General features: G+C 56.1%; 1 protein-coding gene across 2 annotated transcripts in view; it reads left to right on the forward strand.

Annotated features, from left to right (window-relative positions):
* The first annotated feature begins 1,050 nt into the window (after positions 1 to 1,050).
* The window catches only part of MTM1 (myotubularin 1), a 64,826-nt gene continuing 57,800 nt past the window's right edge, over positions 1,051 to 8,076 (forward strand). For both annotated transcript variants that reach the window (XM_004685864.2, XM_012727217.1), the window contains exon 1: positions 1,051 to 1,098. The gene's annotated coding sequence lies outside the window, so the exon portion shown is untranslated. The remainder of the gene's footprint in view (positions 1,099 to 8,076) is intronic.

Raw genomic sequence — 8,076 nt, forward strand, 5'->3', positions numbered from 1 at the left:
ACCAGGCAGAGAGAAACAGGAGGCACGAAGGGAACACTGGCTGATGAGGAAGTGACGCTGGAGCCTGCAGGGCCTTGTGATTCAGAGAAGCATTCTGGATCGTCGATATGTGTAGATATGTACACATATCTTTAATATGTGTAGAGTCACGTATATCTATCGATATCTGTATATGTATATGTATAAAATATCGCTAGTGACATATGGTGTATATACTTTTAGATGCTGGAGTACTAACAAATGCAAGAGGGAAAAAAGAAGCTGATCTTATTCACCTAAACTTCTTATATATAATTATCATACAGCACAAGGAATATCACATATCTGTAGCATTCAATGAGGTTGATTCAATGAGGTTTGGTTATTCAGTGAATTCTTTCTCTGAACTGGTCTGCCCTTCCTTCTCTCTCTCTCTCTCACTTTCTTACTGTTTTAAGGGTCGTTTGCCTCAGACGGTCAAAGGAGTTCTGGACAGACGCCCCGAGGGCAGACGTCTTAGCCCTTAGCTGCCCAGGGAAAGCATCTGTCCCAGCAGTCAGTGACAGCCCCTTCTCCCATACAGTACTTCAACTTCACGCAGCCACCCTTAGCAGCGGATACAAAAAAGAGCTCAATTTAGTGAAACCTGCTCAAGTTTTACATAGAGAAGTTTCCCTTCTGGATTGCCACTTTATGGGGAAATCCCCCCTGAGAGCCAGCCAAGACTCCTGGGACTACACTTCCCAGCGGCCTCTGCTCAACGCCTCCTCCAACTTTCCCTACAGGGGTGGTGCCTGGCCTCTTGGCCCCGCCCATTCAAGCCGCGGAACTAGAACTACAACTCCCAGTGGCGCCCGAGCGCCAGCCCCTCCAAAGAAGGCTTCCCAGCAGTCTCCGGAGGAAGCGCCCCGCCCTTCGGCGCGGCTCCCCAGGCTCACCCGGCGCCCTCTGCCCGCCCACGCTCCGTCACGTGATGCATCCCAGCCAACCGGCGAGCGGAGGAGGGCGCCCGGCGGCGGCCAGGGGCGGGGAGGCTGCAGGGGGCGGGCCCAGAAGGGGGCGGAGCGGGGCCCCCCGAGCTGAGCAGCCTGGCAACGGCGGTGGCTCCTGGAGCTCGAGGTGGGTGCGCGCTCGCGGCCGGCCTGGCTCCGAGCCGGGAGCTGCGGGCAGCCGAGGTAGGGGGGGCCGGGAGAAGGAAGCTGGGGCTTCCGGGGCCCGCGGGTCCCTCTGGGCCTCGCCTCCCCGAGGGGTGTGTGAGGGAGCCCGCCCGAGCTCACTCGCTGTACCCGCCGGTCGGGGCTGAGGCCGGGGCGCCGCGGCAGGTGCCTCCGGCTTCCGCCCCCAGTTCCCCGCCCAAGGTCCCGGGCCGGCGACGGGCGAAGGTCGGCACCGGAGTTGGGGACTGCAGGCCGGGGGTGAGGGCTGGGGGCGTCGCGCCCGCAGCCCGGACTTTGCTTCCCCTCCCGGGGTAGCGAGCGCGCCGGCCGGCTGCCCTGTCCTCCAGCGACGCACCCCAGCCGGTCCTTGCCCTGCCCTCGGCCCGGGTAGTTGCCGCCGCATCCCAGTGGGCCCAGCGGAGCGGCCGCTGCCCGGCACTAGTCGCGTAGCTTCGATGGGCGCTCTGGCCGGTGTCTCTCTCGCACCGGAGGGTTATCTGTTTTTGCAACAGTTGAGGGAAGATCTTTGAGGGGCTGTTAGCTCCCTGATACGCAGTCGGAAGTATGCACAGGCTCGAGAAAGCGCCCTTTGCCGGGCTGCCTCCCTTAACAGGCTTTTGCTGTGCTCAGGAAGTGAAAACTAATTTTAGTTTTTGCCCAAACAAGTATGAAATGAATCTGCTGCAAAAAACGGTAGTATGGGCTGTATAGGCGTATACAGTAAAGTAAGAGCCAAATTCGGTTGTGACTAGTTTTTAAACAGACTAGACCTTTGCCAGGATGGAATCTTGGCACGTTACAGTTGACAGAGACCTTGACCTTCATCTGTTTCCTGGGTGGGGAAACTGAGGCGCAGAGAGGGTGACTGAGGCGCACCAGCTTCTGGGAAACTTAAAGGCAAAGCTAATATCATAAGCCATGTCTCCTTACATGGCCTGGATACTTTTTTTATTTTTTATTGTTTCTGTCGTAGCTCAGTTTTGTTCCTTGTGAAGTATCCACTTTAGCATCTAGAGACTGAGGTCATTGTTTTGTTGTGTTTCAAACTCTTTTGAATTTCCATCAAAACTGTTTTACCAGCCAAAATCGACAACCTGCCTTATTAATTTAGAGGCACATTTTGCATTCATCCACCATCGATATTAGACACGATCACTTATTCACCAGATTTGACTCCAAATAACTTTTGGCTCTTTCACAAAACCTGATCTACCCTTGGGAGATTCTACCCCTGTCAAGCAGGCTCAAACCCATTCTGCCTGCCGTGCAGAGCGGCTTCCCAGTGTGCTCAAAAGTGGGCACTGCTTACTGGGACTTTTATTCCAACTATCATATGGTTATTCAACATTTTTCCTTAAAGCTCTTCTGTTTAACAAGTCATCCGCTGGTCTCACCCCTCCAGTAAGCCCAGAATGCCTGTGCTGTGTCTGCAGTGGCCTGATGAGGCCCTGGCCTTACTGCTGCGTTTTGTGTAGAGAAGCAGAGTAAGAAAAAAGTAAACAGGGATATATATCCAGCAGAGATGAGCACTGTGAAGAAAAGTACAGCTCTGAAGCGACGGTGCCAGTATAATACGCTGGCACAATTCAGAGTGACTTTGGCACGAGGATACTACTTTGAGCCGCTACATCGAGACTGTTGGCTGCTGCCCCATTAAAGCAAATCAGCAAATCCAAAGGAAATCTGTGCATCTGCAGAGAGGGCTTCTGGGCTAAGTTCATCACAGCCTCAGTTGAACTTGCAGTTTTGCCCCTGCTTGCACCTGGGAAGTGGTTCCCACAGGAAGGGAGGTGGTCTTCCATCCCTGCTGTCTCCTCAGTGACCTCTCAGACTGCCTCAGGCTTCACCAGGTCTGTATTGCTTGTTTTCATGCCAGTGTCCGCTGGCCTCAGGCTGCCTTTCGCAGGCGGGATTTCTCTTCTGCCTGCTGGTTTGGACTGGGAGCCTCCCATCGGAAATGCTCCTCAACCTCCTGTGTTGTGCGCTTTGTCGAGAAGCGAGTTCATGTTGCCGTCAGCTCAGAAGCAGCACTCAACTTCTTAAGGACGAGAGCATTAATGGTAGCTACGGTAAAGTCCCTCTTCGGTCTCTCATTAAGCATGTTCAGTGGCTTCAAAGCAAATGTTTTCATTTTGCAGGCTCTGAAAAAATGAGAAAAGTTACAAAAAGTAACTGCAATAGTCTTTGTTCCGAAATGAAAGGATTACCCAAATGGAGTTGCTTTAAAAGCCACTGAAAGAGCGAGTGGTTCTTGCTCTGACTGAGGGCCCCAAACGGAGAAAAGCATAGCGTCACACAGCCTAGCCGGCGACACTTCACTGGCGGCCAAAGGATTTCAAAGGCCGGAGTGTTGTTTCCAAAGTTTTTTCAATTTTACAGACGAGTAAGAAGTTGTTTTCATTATTCTTTAGTAATTTCCCTTCCCTGTTTCTGGTCTCTTTGAAGTTCTGCTTTCTTTATTTTCTAGTTTCTCGGTTCATGATTCCTTTTAGGCAGATGGGGGCGGAACTGTGATGGCCCACCAGGTGTTGACTGCAGATGGGGCAGCCCACCTGGCCTGGAATCCTGGCTGTTGTCCCCCGTGTGACGGCCTCACTCTCCATATCTGTAAAACGGAAACCGATGCTGATGGTGCCTGCGTCCACGGCACATGGCGGCACTGAGTGCTGACTTAAGCGCCCGGCCGTGCCCTCCCCTTTGCAGGCGCTCAGGCAAAGCCAGCCAGCACCCTTTACGGAGGACGTGATCCTAGCCATGTCCCTGCCGTCTGGGGTCCCGTCACTGTGGTTCTCCGGGCTTTTCTCTGCATTTCATTGTCGACTGGAGCTTTTAGCTTCAGGTGACATCGGTAGCTGTGCCTGAGCTTCGTGCAGTGCTAAGTCCCCTCTCCTGTCGGGACTCAGAAGTCATGTGAGGTCCTATTTTGTTTGTTGTGCACCTGGGAGGCCTTCTTCAAGCCCTCCGCTTTGACAGCCAGAGGGGACTGGAGTTCATTGAGTCAGGAGCGACCCAACCGCTCCCTGTACTTGCCGCTCCCAGTCAGAGGGTGGTTTTCACTGTTAATGTTGCCAGTCTGACTCCGCGACGAGCACCGAGACAGTCTCGTCCTTCTCTCTGAAAGAGGGTGGCCAGCGTGCTTGCCCAGTGTGGGCTTCAGGCAGGCGCACTTGCGACCCCAGGGATGGCAGCAAGTGTAAAGGCACTTATGTCTGCGGAGTCGGATGTTCCAGTCCTGCCCCTTCTTAGCTCTGTGACAGCAGGCAAGTCACTTTCCCCCACTGCTGGTGGTTCTTCGGTTTGTCGAATCAGGCTAATAAACCTGCCCTGGCAAGCCTCGAGCTTGCTGCTCAGGTGCGGCAGCGTCCTTTGCAGACAGTGCTGCATTATTATTATTATTATTGCAGCTCTGGGCCTCTCGCCCTGTCTGTTCTCCTCGGAGAAGCCTCTGGGCCCATGTCCCTGTGGTGGTAGGTGTGTTCTCTGCCTGCCGCGCCCTCTGTCAGCATTGACATATAAGAGGGCTTTATGGTCTGTCAGTTGGCTTGAAGCCTCGGTAGGCCTCCTGCTTGGCTCTTTGCTCCTAAGAGGGCAGGAAGCTGCGTGGCTAGCAGTCCCAGGGCCGCGGCACAGCCGGCGGCTTCGGGAAACTTCTGCTGTCTGGGAATGGAAGTCTTTCTCACTTCACCCCCACACCTTACCGGAGCTAGGAAGGAGGAGCTGCTGCCTGAGTGTTTTGTTCCTGTGACCAGTGTGTTTCTGAGCCCCCCGAAGTGACTTCATGCCCAGCTCTGACATTTTGTACACTTATTAGCTGTGTTGCTGGGGGTCACACAACACCTGGCGATTAAGGCACCTCTTTACCTTTTTTTCATCTTCGAAGCTTGCAGGCAGGAGGGCTGGGCTTGGAGATATTGCTTCGGTCCGATGAAATCTGAGGTGACCGCTAGGCCCAGGGCGTCAGTAGTCAACAGTTTTGAGCCTGAGCCGGGCAAGGGGGTGCCTTGGGCCCACTTGGCTTACCTGCAGCTCACGCTGGTGTGGTGTGGTGAGAGCACATTGTGCCTCGTGCCCAGCCCTGCTCCTGGGTCAGCTAGCAGATGCCTAGAGAGTTCTTGCGGTCCAGACATGAGACAGGCCTCTTGCGTGACTTTCCTGCCTTTGATTTCCAAGCCTTGGGATTTGGGAGTGTGGTGAGACACATTTGAGTTTAGGTTGTTTTGCTGCTTGGTGTCTTTGGGGTAGGAGGGGGGTTAAGGGAAGGTGAAGGGTAATTGAAAGTAAAAATGAAGCTAACTTGTAACTCTTTCAGCCTAGTCCCTTTCCTGTCAGCCTTGGTGCACTAGGCCATGGTAACTGTAATGTCCTGGTGTCCTGCCCTTGACCCCCTGTGACCGGGAGCACTGTGTTTTTCCCAGAGCCCCTCAGGTGGAGTGGGCTGCTACACCCGAGGTCAGGCTCGCCTTCCCAGCAGCCCTTGTGGCAGAGCTGGGTCCCAGACGGCATTAAGTGGTGGCAGTGGTGCTCGGACTGCTCCGGTTTTCCAGTTTGCCCACCATGGCCTAGGACAGGTTGGTGCTGAGGGTTTTTCTCCCCAGTGATCGGCCCCAGTGACCTGGCTGTGGCCTGCTGGTGCCACTTGGATCACACAGTGCGACCCAGGAGGGCCCACCGGGACCTGGCTCTGCCACTGCCGCTGTCAGGACCTGTGGAGATCACACTTGGGCCTTCCCAGCTCTTATGGGAGGGGGGGCCTTCAGGCTGCCTGTGGGAAGCCCCAGGTTCTCCCGCCCCGGCCAAGGGCCCTCTGGGCTAGTGGCCCTGGCTGGGAGACATAAGTGATTTCCTGCCAGCGAGGCCCTGTCTCCCGCAGCCTTTTCCTTTCTTCATTGTGCTCTTGGCTCCAGCAGCCAGGTGACTTCAGTGCGGAGGAGCAGTGTTCTGGGTGCCCTGGCGTGCCTCTGTCAGGCCCTGCTGGGCAAGGCTTGCAGGCCCTGCCCAGGTCCCATCTGCATCTTAATAGGACCCCAGGGAGGCAGGCCGGCAGCTGCCAGGGCTGAGTGGGGCACCTGCATCATCTGTGTGTCCTGGTAGCCTCAGGAAAGTCTTTAAAGGGGGGGGGGCTCAGGAGTCTGTTTTGCGTGACCCGTGTATCCAGAACACCCTGCGCCACCTCCTCCGTCCAGCACCGTGGGCCGGCTGGCTCCCCGGTTTGTGCGAAGCGGGCCTGTTTCTGGGTTGGAGCTGGGGGGCTGGGCGCGCCCCTTGGCTGCCGCCCCGTCCCGGCAGCGCCTGCGGCCCGCCGGCCCGGTGACTCGGTCTGCTCGCACCCTCCGCCTCGCCCACCGCGTTTCAGTCTGCTGGGTCACATCAAGAAGTCGCCGAGGGGCGCCGCCGCCGCCTCCGGCTTTTGGGGGAGGACGCAGCGTCCCTAAATAGAAGTTTCCCGCTGCCAGCTCCTCCCGCCAGCGCTTTCCCACGCCGGCTGCTCCCGGAGTCACCTGGGGCTGCTGGAGGCGCCCGCCGCCCGCGCCCGCACCCGCGCGGGTTTATTTGATCTCGGGCAGCCCGGACCTCCCCATTTTGGCCCGCGCGGGGGCTCGGTGCGGCTGCCCAGCCCCTCCCGCCAGGGTGCGCGGATTGCTGGCCGCTCGGAGCCGCGGGTCCGGGGTGGGCCGAGAGCCCCCTCGCTGGCAGCCCGCGCGGGGGTGCGGGCGGAGGCCGGTAGCCGCCCGGACTGGAGGGGCCACGCGGAATCACCTGAGGGCGGTTCTGAAAGGGCGAGCTCCCTGGCGCGCCGCCCGGAGCCTCTGACTCAGCGGTGTGGGCGGGGCCCAGCCCCTGTTTGCCAGGGCACGATGTTTGCCACCGTGCCCCAAGAAGGAGTCTGTTTACTTGAGGTTTTCTGGGGGCCCAGTTACATCTGGGGGCATAGGAGAGGGCGGAATTATACCCAGCTCCTTTTCTGCTTCACGACAGAGCTTTTCCCTTTTGAAGCCAGCCGGTGAAGCTGTTAATGCGAGGCCGGGTCTTAAGGGTTTTCTACCAACTCGTGGCATCACCAAATTTGGCCCAAGGCTGCCTGTGACTACTTGCCCCTCCTTGAGGATTTTTACCTCTGTATTTGTGAACCGGCTTTGGCTGGAGCTTTTAGCATCATCTTGCCAACCTTATTTTTCTTTAAGATTTATGTATGCGTACAGAACTGGGGAACAGGACAGATGGGGGGGGTGTGAGAGAGGCTTCACCAGACAGAGTGGGGAGCAGAACAGGCAGATCTACTGAAACACTGCTGAGGGGAGCAGCCGGCGGGTCAGGGGAGGTCTGCCGCCCCCTGTGGGTCACTCCATGGCCAGGAATCGAGCTTGTGCTGCAGGGGCTGTGGTAGCTTCACAGTGTTGTGCTCCACCCCGGTGCGCCACCAGGGAGGGCCTGTCTTGCCAACCCTACAGAGCAAGGGACAGTCTTCCCTTTTTCTGGTCTCTGGAAGCTCGTGCGGGATTGCATTTATTTGTACCTTGGAAGTCTGCAGAGGTTGCTGGAGAGGCACTGTGCCTGCTGGTTTTGGCGGGGCGAGAGCGAGCAGCCGGGTCCTTTGTGCCTCTGTGGTTGCATCAGTCTCGTCTTAAAGCTTAGTCTCGCTCATTGTGCCTTCTCTCTCCATTAGTCTCACCAGAGCCTGGTCAGATGTGGTTATGCAGCACGAGCTTTGCTTGTATGTGGGACGGAACGAGCATAATTAGTCTCAAGTTTCCTTTTGATTAATTTTTAATGAGCAGAGACTTTACATGATTTTAAAGTCAAATTTACGTGAGGGTAGATTCTGAAAAGTCTTTGTCATCTTGTCTCTGGCCAGCATCCATGTTGTTAGTTTTGAGTTCATTCTTCTGTATTTCTTCTTTTGCAAATGTGAGCTAGCTCTTTCTCTCTCTCTCTCTCTCTC

The sequence above is a fragment of the Condylura cristata genome, unplaced genomic scaffold, assembly GCF_000260355.1.
Source record: "Condylura cristata isolate star-nosed mole 26May11 unplaced genomic scaffold, ConCri1.0 scaffold00019, whole genome shotgun sequence".
In the NCBI taxonomy this organism is placed as follows: Eukaryota; Metazoa; Chordata; class Mammalia; order Eulipotyphla; family Talpidae; genus Condylura; species Condylura cristata.